Source organism: Arachis ipaensis, chromosome B1, assembly GCF_059453495.1.
Source record: "Arachis ipaensis isolate K30076 ecotype BB chromosome B1, ASM5945349v1, whole genome shotgun sequence".
In the NCBI taxonomy this organism is placed as follows: Eukaryota; Viridiplantae; Streptophyta; class Magnoliopsida; order Fabales; family Fabaceae; genus Arachis; species Arachis ipaensis.
The window spans coordinates 129,335,051-129,354,178 of NC_142436.1; the positions used below are offsets into that span (position 1 = coordinate 129,335,051).

The following is a 19,128-nucleotide window of genomic DNA, read 5'->3' on the forward strand; positions in this document are numbered from 1 at the left end:
GCAATGCGTATGCGACGAGTCCCATGCGTGCGAGCTGCAGTTTTACATTTCCACGCGCACGCGTGAGTCACGCGTACGCGTGGATCCTATTTCAGCAAACATGATTTTTAATGTTTTAAACTAAATTTCAAACCTCTAAACCTCTATTTTCATTCCTTTAGTCATGAATATTAGTGTTACACTTAATAAACAGATGAAGTTAGGAAATGAGGATAACTTGGAGGTGATGTAAAGTTGAAAAGTGATGATTTGATTATGAGATGTTATGGATAACTCATATATGATACTTGATTGGATGTTCTGATGAAAGATTATGTATGAAATTTGGCTTGAATGATTTAATGATCTGAGATACGAGATTCCCTGGATAAAGTGTCGTGGCTTGCCACCACGTGTACCAGGTCAAAAACTCGATAATCTATTGACCCTACGACGTAAGTGTGACCGGACACTATATAAATTCCCAGAAATGTTACCCCCATTGAGCAATATTGATTATTTGAGATAAAGCTATGCATAGACTCTTGGGGATGCACGTTGGGGGACAGTCTAAGTACAATTCATATTTGTCGGGTTGGCTGGATAACTGACAAATGAGCCTCATCAGCCATAGGACAGGCATGCATCATATGCATATTACTTGAATTACTTGCTTGTGCTTAATTGGGTGTGCCTATATGTACTTGCCATGTTAAATGTGTATTTGTTACCTGCAGTATTTGTAACCTTCTTGTGCTTGCCTTTATCTGTCTATTTGTCTGTGGAAATGCATGATGGAGTTGGAGGTATGGAGGAATGGCAGTATGAGACTTAGATTTAAGGTTAAGTTAAGTTAGGTTTAAATATTTCTAGAAAACCACCTTTTATGGCTCCTGTTTAATACTTTAAGCTCTATAATCTGAGTGTCGGCGTTCTAGGATTGCCTCTGGCATTTCCAGGACCTTATATATTATGTGTGTGGCACCTTTACCATACTGAGAACCTCCGGTTCTCATTCCATACTATGTTGTTACTTTTCAGATGCAGGTCGAGAGACATCTCGTTAGGCGTCTGGACTCTTAAAGCGGAGGGGTTACTAGGTAGTTTTGTTGTACAGTGATGTATAAATATGTACTTAGCTTTCTCTCCACATAACTTGTTCTTTTTTATTCTCTGAGAGGTTTATGGAGAGGCAGGATTGTGTATATCTACTTTTGGATTTTGGATATGTATGTATATATGTGTAAATATTCTACGGCCAGTCTTGACTTCGTAGGCTGAGTTAGGAGCTTGTTATTTTGTATCTTTGGCACTCTATTCCTACTTTTGTTATCTTATATTAAATAGTTATGGTTTTCTTAGCACGCAAGTTAACTCGTTCCTTGAGCGTTGCACTTTTATTTCGTGATTTTTATTTCCCCTATTCTTCAAGGCTCTTAGCATATTATAATTCTTCTGCTATTATATGTACTCATTTTATTTTAGAGGTCGTAATACCACACCACCTTCGTTTTACGACTTAAGCGTAAAGTTTAGTGTGGTAGGGTGTTACAGATTGACGATCTCATGGATCAGTTACAAGGAGATGGGGTCTTCTCCAAGATAGATTTGCGATCCGGTTTTCACCAGATAAGAGTGAGGGGTGAGGATATCCCCAAGACCGCTTTTAGTACTTGTTATGGTCATTACGAGTACACTGTAATGTCTTTTAGGTTGACAAACGCTCTTGCGGTGTTTATGGATTATATGAATAGAGTCTTCCATCCGTTTCTGGATAAATTCGTTGTTGTCTTCATTGATGATATACTGATTTATTCCAAGATTGAAGAGGAGTGATGAGCGGATAATTTATACCCTTTTTGGCATTGTTTTTACATAGTTTTTAGTATGATTTAATTACTTTTTGTTATATTTTTATTAGTTTTTATTCAAAATTCACATTTCTGAACTTTATTATGAGTTTGTGTGTTTTTCTATAATTTCAGGTATTTTTTGGCTGAAATTGAGGGACTTGAGCAAAAATCTGATTCAGAGGCTGAAAAAAGACTGCAGATGCTGTTGGATTCTGACCCTCCTGCAATCGAAGTAGATTTTCTGGAGCTATAGAAGCCCAATTGGTGCGTTCTCAATTGTGTTGGAATGTAGATATCTTGGGCTTTTTATCAATATATAATAGTCTATAATTTTTCTGAGATTTAATGGCCCAAACTGGTGTTCAAATTCAGCCTAAAACTTTCTGGCATAAAATGCTAGAACTGGCACCTTTTTCGGCGTTAAACGCCCATTCTGGCACCCAGGGTGGCGTTTAACGCCAGCTTTGGGCATATGAACGTGAAAGCTTGAAAGCTCAGCCTAGGCACGCACCAAGTGGGTCCCAAAAGTGGATTTCTGTACTATCTGCACTTAGTTACTCATTTTATGTAAACCTAAGTTACTAGTCTAGTATAAAAACTACTTTTAGAGATTCATTTTGTAACTTATGATATTTTTTACACTTCATATTGTAACTTTGACGGCATGAGTCTCTAAACCCCATAGGTAGGGGTGAGGAGCTCTGTTGTGTTTCAATGGATTAACGCAATTACTACTGTTTTCTATTCAATCGCACTTGATTCTATTCTAAGATACTCACTCGTACTTCAAGATGGAGAATATGATGATCCGTGACACTCATCATTATCCTCAACCTATGAACGTGTGCCTGACAACCACTCCCATTCTATCTGAGCTCAACGTAGTCATTGGGCGACAGCTTGAGTGCGTATCTCTTGGGTTTCTGATCCACGGACCGAGTCCGGAGGTTAGAACCTTCGTGGTATAGGATAGAACCAAATGGGCAGTGATGAGATATTTTGGTGAGAAACATAAATCTCTCCCAAAACACCACAAAACTAACCGGCAAGTGCACCGGGTCGTATCAAGTAATAAAAACTCACGGGAGTGAGGTCGATCCCACAGGGATTAAAGGATTGAGCAATTTTAGTTTAGTGGTTGATTTAGTCAAGCGAATCAAGATTTGGTTTATGGTTGTGTGACTTGCAGAATGTAAGTTGCATTGAAGTAAAGAGAACAAGAAATAAATGACTGAAACTTAAAGAACAAGAAATTAAATGGCAGAAACTTAAAGTGCAAGAAATGTAAATTGCGGAATCTTAAAGTGCAAGGAATGTAAATTGCTTGAAATGTAAAGGGGATTGGGATGTGGATTTGCAGAAATTAAACAAGGAAAAACTAAATTGCATCAAACAGAAGAGGAAAAAGGAAATTGGGATTGAACCGGATTTTGAAGCAGTAAAGTAAATGAACAGAAAAAGCAATAAACAGGGAATTGAAATGAGAAATTTAGATCTCAGGACCCAGAGACTAGAAAACCAAGTCTAGATCTCAATGCCTTCCTAGATCCAACAAGACAATTGCAAGGAAATTGTAAATTGCAAAGAAAAGAGATGAAGAACAATGAACCGGAAATGGAATTCAATTAACAGTAAAGAAACAGAGAGATCCAAGATTGAGATTGAAACAGAATTTCTTCAATTCTCCAATCCAAGATCCAAGACGAAAGTAAAATGAAATTTAAAGCAATAAAAGCAAGAAATTAAAGTTCACTCAAGTTCAAAAGCTCTCCAAAAACTATTATGAAAATTCTAAAAGGAAAGCTCTCTAATAACTTGAATTCTATCCTATTTATACACTTTCTAAAATGATCTTCAAGCCTTGAGTTGGGCCTTTGTTCTTGGTGGAATTGGGTTGAAAGAGGCCTTGGTTGATTGCTCTTGAAGTTTGAAGAAGAACCGAAGTGAACCAATTGAACCGGTTTTTGAAGTGAGCCAAAGTTGGTCTCAACGTTAGGGTCAAAGTTAGGGGTCTAACTTTGCCCCTAACTTTTCATAGCAGCAAGCTTGATTTCCTGGTTTGGACGTTGGTGCCAACATTAGGGGTCTAACTTTGACCCTAACATTGGCAATGCTTAGTGCTAGTGGCGCCAACGTTAGCCTCCAAGTTAGGGGGCTAACGTTGGCGCAAACGTTGGCCTTCTCCCCCTTTGTGATTAAGGTGCCAACGTTAGCCTCCAAGTTAGGGGGCTAACGTTGGCGCAAACGTTGGCCTTCTCCCCCTTTATAGCTCATGTGCCAACGTTAGCCTCCAAGTTAGGGGGCTAACGTTGGCGCAAACGTTGGTGGCCCAGGGATGAAGTTTCTCTTGCCAACGTTAGCCTCCAAGTTAGGGGGCTAACGTTGGGGCTAACTTCATGCCTCCAAGTTCACTTTCACTTATCCCTTTCTTCACTTCTAGCCACTCCTCTTTGCTTCAACCTTTTTCCAAGCTTTCTTCACCTATCATGAATCAACCAAACTCATCAAAGCTATGCTCAAAATCATGAGATATTCAATCTTCTACAATATGCAACAAATATAGCACAAAACCTCATGAAATGGCATGAATTCATATATGGTTGGTTCAATCAAGGGAAACATGAAAATCTACTCAATTAGCTTGCTTGTAGCTCAAGAAAGTGCATAATTCTAATGAAAACTAAAGAAAAAGACTAGCTAAAATAGGCTAAGATGACTTGTCATCACAACACCAAACTTAAAGCTTGCTTGTCCCCAAGCAAGAAATAGATTTATGCTCCAAGGTTCTTTCAATTAAGATGGATTGAGGAACACTTGTAAAGTGCAGAGAGTGAAGTGATCAAGTATCAGTGGGGTGAACTCTAAATCATATGCTCATGCAAGGGCTTCAGTGCTCACTAGTCCTTACATATTGGGAGTCGTAGGTCTTAGGATTTTCATCCAAATGGTATCATGGAGATCTCTTTATATGTAGTCACCTTGAAGCAGCTTATAGTTTCTGTGCTTTGGCCTCGACTCTAAGTATCATGTCTCAAGGCGGCTCTTTAGATAAGCTTTCAATCAATACTCCTAAACCAGTTGGTTTTAAGGTATTAGGTGTTGAAGCACCCCTAAGGATTTACTTGCTCAAGCCTCTTTCCTTGACACACTTCAACCACAAGCATTTACTAGGATAACAACTCTTTGCGTTTTTGTTTCTTTCTTTCTTTTTCTGCCTAGTAATTGATGCTCAGAGCCTTGGGCCATATTCTTTTTGCTTTTGTATTTTCTTTTCTTTCTTTTGTTTTGTTTGCTGCTTCTTGGATCAATAAGTTGTTGAGAATCTCCATAATACTTCTTTGAACTTCATGTCCCGCCTATGAGCTCCCATGCAAGTTTTCACAAGCATGCAACCTCAATACAAAATCATATAACCAGAACCACCACTTCTCCTAATCTTTTGCTTGCCTCAAAATTGTTTAATTCCTCAATCCTTCTTTTCAAAGAACTTTCATGTGATGCATTTCTTGGAAATTGAGTGCAAACAAGTTTTGAAGATAAGAATGTTGTGAATGATCAAACATCTTGCTTATTGAATTATAAAGAAATAAATGATACTATGTATGCAGGCAGGGGTAAATAGAAAAGAAACTATACTATGCAGACAGGCAGGGTAGATCAGGATACAATCCAACTTTCAATCACAGCAATATTTGATGCAAAACAATGACTTAACAATACAACCTGTTGAAGTTTACTTGCTTTCCTTCTTCTCATCATCATCATTGCTGGCCTTTAAGTTCATCTTTTGTTTCTTTGGTTGATGATGCTTAGTCCTTCCAACAACTTGTATGGACCTCTGCAATGATATTGAAAGTTGCTTGTTCCCCAAGCACTTGAAAAATGGTTAGCTTGCATGATTTATTTGTGGGCTTTTTGAACTTACTTTGGTGTGGGAACACCAAACTTAGTACCTTGCCAATGGTTAACCATTTGTGATAATTTCTTTTTCTTTTTCAAAAGCAATAAAACTGAAACTAGAAAACAGCAGAATAGTTAACTAGTTTATCCAACATGCTTGAAGCCAGCATTATGCAGAAGGTGAGAGTGTGTTTTATGATGAGATTTTGGTGGAACACCAAACTTAGAATCTTTCATTCTCCCTTAGATTGTTTTGGTGTGCAACACCAAACTTAGCTTCTTGCATTATAGATAAAACTAATTAACCTTTTTATTGAAATAGATATGAAAAGACAGTTACCTCCGGTTGGGTTGCCTCCCAACAAGCGCTCTTTTATTGTCACTAGCTTGACATCCTTCATCCTCTGATCATGGAAGTTGGGGTATCTGTTGCCTTTGGTTTCCTCCTCTCACCATAGGCTTCTCCTTGTTTTCCATAACTGCTTTCCCTTTCAACCCAGCAGCTTTTTCATTGTTCTTCGAGTTCTCTTCAGTGGCTCTTATGGATATATTTCCCTCTCTCCTACCCAGTTTAGCAGGGTTTTGAACCATTTGTTCCATGTACCCTTCAATTCTCTTGAGATATGCCTCTTGGTTTTTCCTTATGTCTTCCTGCTCTATTAATGTCATTTCTTGAATTTTCATAAACCTTTCCATCATCATTTCTAGAACATAGAGTTTTTGGAAGTTTAGGATTGGTTGTGACTGTGTTAATTGTGGTGATTGATGTAGGTCATTTTGGGCAGGTGGTGGGGTAGGATAAGGTTGGAGGTGTGTATATTGGGGTGGTGTGTAGTGATTCTTGTTGGTATGGTGGTGTTTTTGCAGGTTTGGGAAGTGGGGGTTATTATAGTTGAGGTCCCTTTGTTCCTGATGCTGAGATTCCCTCATTCTTAAATAAGAATGTGGTTTCCATGGTGGAAATTGTGCATTCACTGTGACAGAATGTAGAGAATCAATTTGTCTAGCTATTGATTCCAATTGCTGCTGAGTTTGCTGGTGTAGCTGCTTGTTTTGACTCATGATTGCTCTCACTCCTTCAAGATTCATTACTTCCTCTTCTGAAATTGCATTCCGTGGCGTCTCAAATGAATGTTGGTTATTGGCTCTTTTCTCACTGAACTCTGCAGTTCCTTGGATGGTTGCTGTTGCCTTGAGTAGGCCATCTGAGAAGTAATCTACTGCTTTTCTTGTTTCGGAGGTTAATCCTTCATAGAATGCTCGGAAATCCACCTTGTCATTTGTTTTCTTGTATCTCTCCCATGCCTTGAACAGTGGTTCTTCCTCTCTTTGTATGAATGGATGTACTCCTTCTTTCATTTTGATGTGTTGTTGGGGTGAGGAAAATTTGGCTAGAAACTTGGCAACCAATTCATCCCAACTAGTTATACTTCCTTGGGGAAAGGTTTCTAGCCATTGTGCCGCTTCATCCTTCAGTGAGAAAGGAAACAACAAGAGCTTAATGGTATCATGGTCTACACCATTGAGATTGACAGCCCCACAAGTTTTCAGAAAAATGGATAGGTGCTGTTTAGAGTCCTCCAAGGGATTTCCACCATAGGAACAATTGTTCTCTATTAGTGTAATGAGTTGTGGCTTCATGTTGTGATGTTCTTCTTTTCTCAGAAACTCCTTCTTCCCTATGACATATAAATCAATCAATAGAAAGCACAGTGATTCTCTTGAAAATTGGATATAGCCGATTGGGACAAAACTTCAAACAGTTAGTGGGTTAGTCAAAAATTAAAGAAAAAGTGCTTGATCTAGATTACCACCTCACTTAATCATTGTCAATCTAATCAATCCCCGGCAACAGCGCCAAAAACTTGATGAGATATTTTGGTGAGAAACGTAAATCTCTCCCAAAACACCACAAAACTAACCGGCAAGTGCACCGGGTCGTATCAAGTAATAAAAACTCACGGGAGTGAGGTCGATCCCACAGGGATTAAAGGATTGAGCAATTTTAGTTTAGTGGTTGATTTAGTCAAGCGAATCAAGATTTGGTTTATGGTTGTGTGACTTGCAGAATGTAAATTGCATTGAAGTAAAGAGAACAAGAAATAAATGACTGAAACTTAAAGAACAAGAAATTAAATGGCAGAAACTTAAAGTGCAAGAAATGTAAATTGCAGAATCTTAAAGTGCAAGGAATGTAAATTGCTTGAAATGTAAAGGGGATTGGGATGTGGATTTGCAGAAATTAAACAAGGAAAAACTAAATTGCATCAAACAGAAGAGGAAAAAGGGAATTGGGATTGAACCGGATTTTGAAGCAGTAAAGTAAATGAACAGAAAAAGCAATAAACAGGGAATTGAAATGAGAAATTTAGATCTCAGGACCCAGAGACTAGAAAACCAAGTCTAGATCTCAATGCCTTCCTAGATCCAACAAGACAATTGCAAGGAAATTGTAAATTGCAAAGAAAAGAGATGAAGAACAATGAACCGGAAATGGAATTCAATTAACAGTAAAGAAACAGAGAGATCCAAGATTGAGATTGAAACAGAATTTCTTCAATTCTCCAATCCAAGATCCAAGACGAAAGTAAAATGAAATTTAAAGCAATAAAAGCAAGAAATTAAAGTTCACTCAAGTTCAAAAGCTCTCCAAAAACTATTATGAAAATTCTAAAAGGAAAGCTCTCTAATAACTTGAATTCTATCCTATTTATACACTTTCTAAAATGATCTTCAAGCCTTGAGTTGGGCCTTTGTTCTTGGTGGAATTGGGTTGAAAGAGGCCTTGGTTGATTGCTCTTGAAGTTTGAAGAAGAACCAAAGTGAACCAATTGAACCGGTTTTTGAAGTGAGCCAAAGTTGGTCTCAACGTTAGGGTCAAAGTTAGGGGTCTAACTTTGCCCCTAACTTTTCATAGCAGCAAGCTTGATTTCCTGGTTTGGACGTTGGTGCCAACGTTAGGGGTCTAACTTTGACCCTAACGTTGGCAATGCTTAGTGCTAGTGGCGCCAACGTTAGCCTCCAAGTTAGGGGGCTAACGTTGGCGCAAACGTTGGCCTTCTCCCCCTTTGTGATTAAGGTGCCAACATTAGCCTCCAAGTTAGGGGGCTAACGTTGGCGCAAACGTTGGCCTTCTCCCCCTTTATAGCTCATGTGCCAACGTTAGCCTCCAAGTTAGGGGGCTAACGTTGGCGCAAACGTTGGTGGCCCAGGGATGAAGTTTCTCTTGCCAACGTTAGCCTCCAAGTTAGGGGGCTAACGTTGGCTCAAACGTGGGAGCCCAGGGAGTACTTCATGCCCAACGTTAGCCTCCAAGTTAGGGGGCTAACGTTGGGGCTAACTTCATGCCTCCAAGTTCACTTTCACTTATCCCTTTCTTCACTTCTAGCCACTCCTCTTTGCTTCAACCTTTTTCCAAGCTTTCTTCACCTATCATGAATCAACCAAACTCATCAAAGCTATGCTCAAAATCATGAGATATTCAATCTTCTACAATATGCAACAAATATAGCACAAAACCTCATGAAATGGCATGAATTCATATATGGTTGGTTCAATCAAGGGAAACATGAAAATCTACTCAATTAGCTTGCTTGTAGCTCAAGAAAGTGCATAATTCTAATGAAAACTAAAGAAAAAGACTAGCTAAAATAGGCTAAGATGACTTGTCATCAGGCAGCATTCCTGGGATCCGGAAAGTCTAAACCTTGTCTGTGGTATTCCGAGTAGGATCCGGGAAGGGACGACTGTGACGAGCTTCAAACCTGCGAATGTTGGGCGTAGTGACAGTACGCAAAAGGACAAGGGCCCTATTCCGACGCTAGTGGGAACCGACAGATGATTAGCAATTCGGTAGCTGTACATGGTATTTTTCATCCGAGACGAGCAATCCGACAATTGATTAGCCGTGCAGAGATCGTACCTGGTATTCTTCATCCGAGAGGATCATACAGCTTGCCATTGAAGGAAGCCATGCGTGTTTGGAGAAGAAGACAGTAGGAAAGCAGAGATTCAGATGACAGAGCATCTCCAGAACCTCAGCCTGTTTCTCATTACTGAATCACAAGTACTTTTTATTTCATGTTATTTATTTTTCATAAATCCAATCATTCTTATTATTAACCTCTTGACTAAGATTTACAAAATAACCATAGCTTGCTTCAAGCCGACAATCTCTGTGGGATCGACCCTTACTCACGTAAGGTATTACTTGGACGACCCAGTGCACTTACTGGTTAGTTGTGCAGAGTTGTGAAAAGTGTAATCACAATTTCGTGTACCAAGTTTTTGGTGCCGTTGCTGGGGATTGTTCGAGTTTGGACAACTGACGGTTTATTTTGTTGCTTAGATTAGGAAAAATTTGTCTTTTTGGTTTAGAGTCACTAACATTGAATCTTCTATTACTGTTTTTGGTTAAAATTTTGAAATCCTTATTTTATTTTTCTAAATTATTTTCAAAAATTTTAAAACCAATAACTTTATAATTTAGTCTTCTGTTTGAGTTTAGTTTTATGTTTTAAGTTTGATGTCAATTGCATGATTTTATTTTTCTTTCAATTTTTTGAATTATATGTTCTTAGTTATTTCTTAATCTTCAAGTTGTTCTTGTTTATTTTCCTTGTTTGGTCTTTAGTTTTTCTTGTTTTGTGTCTTTTCTTATTTTTCTTGTGCATTTTCGAATGATTAGTATCCAAAGTATAAAAATTTTTAAGTTTGGTGTCCTTTGTGTTTTTATTTTCTTAAAAATTTCCAAAATTTGTTCTTAGTGTTCATCTTGATCTTCAAAGTGTTCTTGGTGTTCATCTTGACATTCAAAGTTTTCTTATTTGCTTTTTTTGTTTTGATCTAAAAATTCTAAGTTTGGTTTCATTTTATTGTTTTTCTCTTTTCTCATTAAATTCAAAAATTCAATAAAATATCTTTTCCTCTATTTACTTATCATTTTCGAATTACCTAGGTTGATTTAGTCAAATTTTTTAAAATTTGGTAGTTTTTTATTAGTCAAGTTAGAATTTCAATTTTAAAAATTTATCTTTTTAATTATTTTTCAATTCTCTTCTTTTATATTTTTCGAAAATCCTTTATAAAATTTTTCAAAATCTTTTTCTTTTCTTATTCATAATTTTCGAATTACTTGTACTATTTTATTATTTTGATTGAAAAATTTTAAGTTTGGTGTTTTCTTGTTGAGAAAGTTTCAATCTTCAAATTTTAAAATCATATCTTTTTCAAATCTTTTATTTTATTTGTTTATTTTTACAAGTATCTTTAATTTTAAGACATATCTTTTTCAAAACTCTAACCACTTCATCTCTCTCCAATTTTCGAAAACCATATCCAAAATTTTTCAAATCTTTTTAATTAATTAGCCATTTTAGTATTCGAATTTTTTTGTTTTAATCTATTTTATTTTATTTTTTTCTTTTAGTTTTCGAAACTTATTTTCTAGTTTCCAATTATTTTATTTTATTTTCCTTTCTTTTGAATTCGGTTATCCTTAATTAAATAAAATAAAAACAAAAATATTTTAATTTTTCTTTTACTTTATTTCTATTTTACAATCCACATAATCTTCCTTTCTCCATCGTGGACCTAAGTGGAAATGAACAGTCCAGAAGGACTCTGGGGTCATATGCTAACCCCACTACTGCTGCATATGGGAGTAGTATCTGTATACCCCCATAAGAGCAAGCAGTTTTGAGTTAAATCCTCAGCTCATTATCATGGTACAGCAAAATTACCAGTATTCCGGTCTTCCACAGGAAGAACCCACTGAGTTTGTGGCACAGTTCTTACAAATAGCTGACACAGTACGTGATAAGGAAGTAGATCAGGATGTCTACAAATTATTACTGTTTTCATTTGTTGTAAAAGATCAAGCTAAGAGGTGGTTAAATAACCAACCCACAGCAAGCATAAGAACATGGAAACAGTTATCAGACAAATTCCTGAATCAATATTTCCCTCCAAAAAGGATGACACAGCTAAGACTGGACATCCAAGGCTTTAAACAAGAGGATAATGAATCCCTTTATAATGCCTGAGAGAGGTACAGAGGGATGCTAAGGAAATGTCCCTCTGAAATGTTTTCAGAATGGGTACAGTTAGACATCTTTTACTATGGGTTTACAGAAAAGGCCCAAATGTCTCTAGACCACTCAGCTGGTGGATCTATACATATGAGAAAGACAATTGAAGAGGCTCAAGAGCTCATTGATACAGTTGCTAGAAATCAATATCTATACTTAAGTAGTGGGTCCTCCATGAAAGAAGAAGCTAATGCAGTATCCACTAAACTTAGTCCTCAAGAACAAGTTGCTGAACTCAATCGGCAATTGCTTGTTATAACAAAACAGTTTGCAGAATTCAAAGAGATGCTCCAAGTCACTAAAAATGCTAACTAGAATATGGAAGCACAATTGGATCAGACAAGACAGAAGCTATCTAAACAGATAACAGAAGAATACCAAGCTGTTCAATTTAGGAGTGGGAAGACATTGAATGTCTCAAGACAGAGAATGTCTCAAAGCAACAGAAAGCCAAGAAAGGAACAAATGACAGAGGATGACCAACCCACTGCCCAAAATCCCTCTGAGGACAGTAAGAGCCCAGAGAGGAATGATTCTGGCGTTCAAACGGCAGAAAAGGGTAAGAAAGTGGCATTAAACGCCCAAGGGATAGCCAGTTCTGGCATCCAAATGCCAGAAAAGGGTGACAATCTGGCGTTAAACGCCCATGCAGCGCCCAATTCTGGCGTTCAAACGCCAATAGGGGATCAGACACCTGCAAGTGCTGATAACAACCCCCTTAAGCAGGTTTCTCCAACCACTTCTGTAGGAAATAAACCTGCAGCAACTAAGGTTGAAGAATACAAAGCCAAGATGCCTTATCCTCAGAAACTCCGCCAAGCGGAACATGATAAACAATTTGCGCGCTTTGCAGACTATCTTAGGACTCTTGAAATAAAGATTCCGTTTGCAGAGGCACTTGAGCAAATACCCTCTTATGCTAAGTTCATGAAAGAGATCTTAAGTCATAAGAAGGATTGGAGAGAAACTGAAAAAGTTTTCCTCATTGAAGAATGCAGTGCAGTCATTCTGAAAAGCTTACCAGAGAAGCTTAAAGATCCCGGAAGCTTTATGATACCATGCACCTTAGAGGGCGCTTGTACCAAGACAGCTCTATGTGATCTTGGGACAAGTATCAACCTAATATCTGCATCCACTATTAAAAAGCTTGGTTTATCTGATGAGGTTAAACTAACCAGGATATGCCTCCAACTTGCTAATGGTTCCATTAAGATTCCATCAGGCGTAATTGAGGACATGATTGTCAAGGTTGGGCCATTTACCTTTCCCACTGACTTTGTAGTGCTAAAAATGGAGGAGCACAAGAGTGCAACTCTCATTCTAGGAAGACCATTCCTAGCAACTGGACGAACCCTCATTGGTGTCCAAAAACGGGAGATAACTCTGAGAGTCAATGAGGATGAGTTCAAACTGAATGCTGTCAAGGCTATGCAGCATCCAGACACATCAAAAGACTACATGAGCACTGACATTATTGACTCCCTGGTAGAAGAAGTCAATATGACTGAGAGTCTTGAATCAGAGCTAGAGGACATTTTTAAAGATGTTCAGCCTGATCTGGAGGAATCAGAGAAAACAGAAGAACCTCTGAAAACTCCTCAGGAAGAGGAGAAGCCTCCTAAACCCGAGCTCAAGCCACTATCGCCATCTCTGAAATATGCATTTCTGGAAGAGGATGACACTTTTCCAGTAATCTTAAGCTCTAATGAGAGTATGTTGCTTGTAGAGCCTCAATTTGTCTCCCATGACTGTGATCCTCTTCTTTGTTCCCTGGTGTTCAATTTCAGCATGCTCTAATGAGAGTATGTTGCTGACAGTGTAGTAGTCCTCAGTTTGTTGGTTTGCCCCCAGCTGTTGATATATCAGTTGCACTTTGTCACCTTTGGAAAGCCCCTCTGTTGGGATCTTCCTGTTCTTCTGATGAGCGGATAATTTATACGCTTTTTGGCATTGTTTTTAGTATGTTTTTAGTAGGATCTAGTTACTTTTAGGGATGTTTTCATTAGTTTTTATGTTAAATTCACATTTCTGGACTTTACTATGAGTTTGTGTGTTTTTCTGTGATTTCAGGTAATTTCTGGCTGAAATTGAGGGACTGGAGCAGAAATCAGATTCAGAGGTTGAAAAAGGACTGCTGATGCTGTTGGATTCTGACCTCCCTGCACTCAAAGTGGATTTTCTGGAGCTACAGAACTCGAAATGGCGCGCTTCCAATTGCGTTGGAAAGTAGACATCCAGAGCTTTCCAGCAATATATAATAGTTCATACTTTGGCCAAGAATTGATGACGTAAACTGGCGTTCAACGCCAGCCTTCTGCCCAAATCTGGCGTCCAGCGCCAGAAAAGGATCCAAAACCAGAGTTGAACGCCCAAACTGGCATAGAAACTGGCGTTCAACTCCACAAATGGCCTCTGCACGTGCTACGCTTAAGCTCAGCCCAAACACACACCAAGTGGGCCCCGAAAGTGGATTTATGCATCAATTACTTACTCATGTAAACCCTAGTGACTAGTTTATTATAAATAGGACCTTTTACTAGTCTTTTTGACCATCTTTGGACGTCTGGTTCTTAGATCAGAGGGGCTGGCCATTCGGCCATGCCTGGACCTTCACTTATGTATTTTCAACGGTAGAGTTTCTACACTCCATAGATTAAGGTGTGGAGCTCTGCTGTTCCTCAAAGATTAATGCAAAGTACTACTGTTTTCTATTCAATTCTTCTTATTTCGCTTCTAAGATATCCATTCGCACCCAAGAACGTGATGAAGGTGATGATTATGTGTGACGCTCATCATCCTTCTCCCTTATGAACGCGTGCCTGACAAACACTTCTGTTCTACATGAATTAAGCTAGAATGAGTATCTCTTAGATCTCTTAACCAGAATCTTCGTGGCGTAAGCTAGAATGATGGCGGCATTCAAGAGAATCCGGAAGGTCTAAACCTTGTCTGTGGTATTCTGAGTAGGATTCAATGATTGAATGACTGTGACGAGCTTCAAACTCGCGATTGTTGGGCGTTAGTGACAGACGCAAAAGGAGGGTGAATCCTATTCCAGCATGATCGAGAACCGACAGATGAATAACCGTGCTGTGACAGGGTGCGTGAGCATATTATTCACTGAGAGGAGGGGATGTAGCCACTGACAACGGTGATGCCCTTGCATACAGCCAGCCATGGAAAGGAGTAAGACTGATTGGATGAAGATAGCAGGAAAGCAGAGGTTCATAGGAACGAAAAGCATCTCCATTCGCTTATCTGAAATCCCTGCCAATGAATCTACATAAGTATCTCTATCCCTTTTATTGTTTATTTTAATCTAATAAAGTATCATGTTTAAATCCGCCTGACTGAGATTTGCAAGGTGACCATAGCTTGCTTCATACCAACAATCTCCGTGGGATTCGACCCTTACTCACGTAAGGTATTACTTGGACGACCCAGTGCACTTGCTGGTTAGTTGTATCGAAGTTGTGTCAATTATAAATTAAGATCAAAGCACCAAGTTTTTGGCGCCGTTGCCAGGGATTGTTTGTGTTTGGACAACTGACGGCTCATCTTGTTGCTCAGATTAGGTAATTTTCTTTTTGTTTTCTTTTCAAAAATTTTTCAAAAATATTTTCAAAATTTTCTCCTTTGTTTTCGAAAAAAAAAAATTTTAAAAAAATGTTTTCAAAAATTTTATTCAAGATTTTTAAGAATGAATTCTAGTGTTTCATGAAGCATGTTGAAGCCTGGCTGGCTGTAAAGCCATGTCTAAATTTATTTGGACTGAGGCAGCAATTTGTTATCAAGATCAATATACTCTCGTGTTAAAGACTAAAGCTTGGCTGGCCATTGGCCATGTCTAGTGTTTTGGACTGGAGCTTTCATTGAAAGCTTGGCTGGCTAGTGAGCCATGTCTAATTCCTGGACTGAAGCTTCAGACTAACATGGCAAGATTCTTGGAATTCATATTAAAAATTTTGGAATCCTTATTTTTTTCTTTTTCATATAATTTTCGAAAAAAAAAATCCAAAAAAATTAGAAAATCATAAAAATAAAAAATATTTTCTGTTTCTTGTATGAGTCTTGAGTCATATCATAAGTTTGGTGTCAATTGCATATGCATCTTGCATTTTTCGAAAATTTCATGCATTCATAGTGTTCTTCATGATCTTCAAGTTGTTCTTGGTAAGTCTTCTTGTTTGATCTTGATGATTTTTTGTTTTGTGTCTTTTCATGTTTATCATATGCATTCTTGAATTCTTAGTGTGTAAGCATTAAAGAATTCTAAGTTTGGTGTCTTGCATGTTTTCTTTGCATTAAAAATTTTTCAAAATTGTGTCTATGATGTTCATCTTGACATTCATAGTGTTCTTGGTGTTCATCTTGACATTCATAGCATTCTTGCATGCATTCATTGTTTTGATCTAAAAATTTCATGCATTGCATCTTTTTAGCGTTTTTCTCTTGCATCATAAAAATTCAAAAAAAAAATCAAAAAAATATCTTTCCTCTTTTCTCTCATCAAATTCAAAAATTTGGATTGACTTTTTCAAAAATTTTTAAAATCAAATTGTTTCTCATAAGTCAAATCAAATTTTCAATTTGAAAATCTTATCTTTTTCAAAATCTTTTTCAAAAATCAAATCTTTTTCAAATTTCTTAGTTATTTTCGAAAATTCCAAAAATATTTTTCAAAAATCTTTTTCTTATTTTTATACCAAATTTTCGAAAATAACATAAACAATTAATGTTTTGGTTCAAAAATTTGAAGTTTGTTACTTGCTTGTTAAGAAAGATTCAAACTTTGAGTTCTAGAATCATATCCTGTGATTTCTTATGAATCAAGTCATTAATTGTGATTTTAAAAATCAAATCTTTTTCAAAACTAATTTTATCATATCTTTTCAAAAATATCTTCTTATCTTATCTTTTTCAAAAATATCTTTTCAAATATCTTTCCTAACCTCCTAACTTCTTATCTTTTCAAAATTTGTTTCAACTAACTAACTAACTTTTTGTTTGTTTCTTAACTTTTTCAAAACTACCTAACTAACTCTCTCTCTCTAATTTTCGAAAATATCTCCCCTCTTTTTCAAAAATTTCTTTTTAATTAACTAATTATTTTTATTGTTTTTATTTCAAAAAAAAAATTTTGAAAAAAAATACTAACAATTTTCAAAAACTATTTTCAAAAATCACTAACCCTTTTTCAAAATAATTTTCGAAAATTACTCCTCCCCCATCTCATTCTATTTATTCATTCATATCCTAACATCTCATCTCACATCTCTTCCATTCGTACAGTTGCATTTCTTCCTTTACATCACATTCTTTGTCTCCCCCTCTTTTCTTCCACTCACAAAGGGATCCCTATACTGTGGTATAAAGGATCTCTATTATTATTATTATTATTATTTTTCTGTGCCTTCTTCTTTGTCATATGAGCAAGAGCAAGGATAAGAACATTCTTGTGGAAGCAGATCCAGAACCTGAAAGGACTCTGAAGAGAAAATTAAGAGAAGCTAAAATACAACAATCCAGAGATAACCTTTCAGAAATTTTCGAACAGGCAGAGGAGATGGCAGCCGAAAATAATAATAATGTAAGGAAGATGCTTGGTGACTTTACTGCACTTAATTCCAATTCACATGGAAGAAGCATCTCCATTCCTGCCATTGGAGCAAACAACTTTGAGATTAAACCTCAATTAGTTTCTCTGATGCAGCAGAACTGCAAGTTTCATGGACTTCCATCTGAAGATCCTTTTTAGTTCTTAACTGAATTCTTGCAGATATGTGATACTGTTAAGACTAATGGAGTAAATCCTGAAGTCTACAGGCTCATGCTTTTCCCTTTTGCTGTAAGAGACAGAGCTAGATTATGGTTGGATTCTCAACCCAAATACAGCCTGAACTCTTGGGATAAGCTGGTCACGGCTTTCTTAGCCAAGTACTTTCCTCCTCAAAAGCTGAGCAAGCTTAGAGCTGATGTTCAAACCTTCAGACAGAAAGAAGGTGAATCTCTCTATGAAGCTTGGGAAAGATACAAACAGTTGACCAAAAAGTGTCCTTCTGACATGCTTTCAGAATGGACCATCCTGGATATATTCTATGATGGTCTGTCTGAGTTATCTAAGATGTCATTGGATACTTCTGCAGGTGGATCCATTCACCTAAAGAAAACGCCTGCAGAAGCTCAAGAACTCATTGACATGGTTGCTAATAACCAATTCATGTACACTTCTGAAAGGAATCCTGTGAGTAATGGGATGCCTATGAAGAAGGGAGTTCTTGAGGTTGATACTCTGAATGCCATATTGGCTCAGAATAAAATATTGACTCAGCAAGTCAATATGATTTCTCAGAGTCTGCATGGAATGCAAGCTGCATCCAACAGTACTCAAGAGGCTTCTCATGAAGAAGAAGCTTATGATCCTGAGAACCCTGCAATAGCAGAGGTAAATTACTTAGGTGAACCTTATGGAAACACCTATAACTCAACATGGAGAAATCATCCAAATTTCTCATGGAAGGATCAAAAGCCCCAACAAGGCTTTAATAATGGTGGAAGAAACAGGTTTAGCAATAGCAAGCCTTTTCCATCATCAACTCAGCAACAGACAGAGAACTCTGAACAAAATGCTTCTAATTTAGCAAATCTAGTCTCTGATCTATCCAAGGCCACTGTAAGTTTCATGAATGAAACAAGGTCTTCCATTAGAAATTTGGAAGCACAAGTAGGCCAGCTGAGTAAAAGGATCACTGAAATCCCTCCTAGTACTCTCCCAAGTAATACAGAAGAGAACCCAAAAGGAGAGTGCAAGGCCATTGACATAAGTGCCATGGCCGAACCTGTGAGGAGAGGAGAGGACGTGAATCCCAAGGAGGAAGACCTCCAGGGACGTCCAGTGATCAATAAGGAGCTTCCCTCTGGGGAACCAAAGGACTCTGAGGCTCATCTAGAGACCATAGAGATTCCATTGAACCTCCTTATACCCTTCATGAGCTCTGATGAGTATTCCTCTTCAGAAGAGAATGAGGATGTTACTGAAGAGCAAACTGCCAAGTTTCTTGGTGCAATCATGAAGCTGAATGCCAAATTATTTGGCATTGATGCTTGGGAAGTTGAACCTCCCTTGTTCATCAATGAACTAAGTGATCTGGATCAACTGATGTTACCTCAGAAGAGACAGGATCCTGGAAAGTTCATAATCCCTTGTACCATAGGCACCATGATCTTTAAGGCTCTGTGTGACCTTGGTTCAGGAATAAACCTCATGTCCCTCTCTGTAATAGAGAAACTGGGAATCTATGGGGTGC

At 37.6% G+C, this 19,128-nt stretch overlaps 1 non-coding gene across 1 annotated transcript; it reads right to left on the bottom strand.

Moving 5' to 3' along the window:
* Positions 1-17,783: 17,783 nt before the first annotated feature.
* On the bottom strand, positions 17,784-17,891 carry LOC148578355 (small nucleolar RNA R71). The gene has a single exon (XR_015904195.1). It is a non-coding gene; the product is annotated as a small nucleolar RNA R71 (small nucleolar RNA).
* Positions 17,892-19,128: the final 1,237 nt, after the last annotated feature.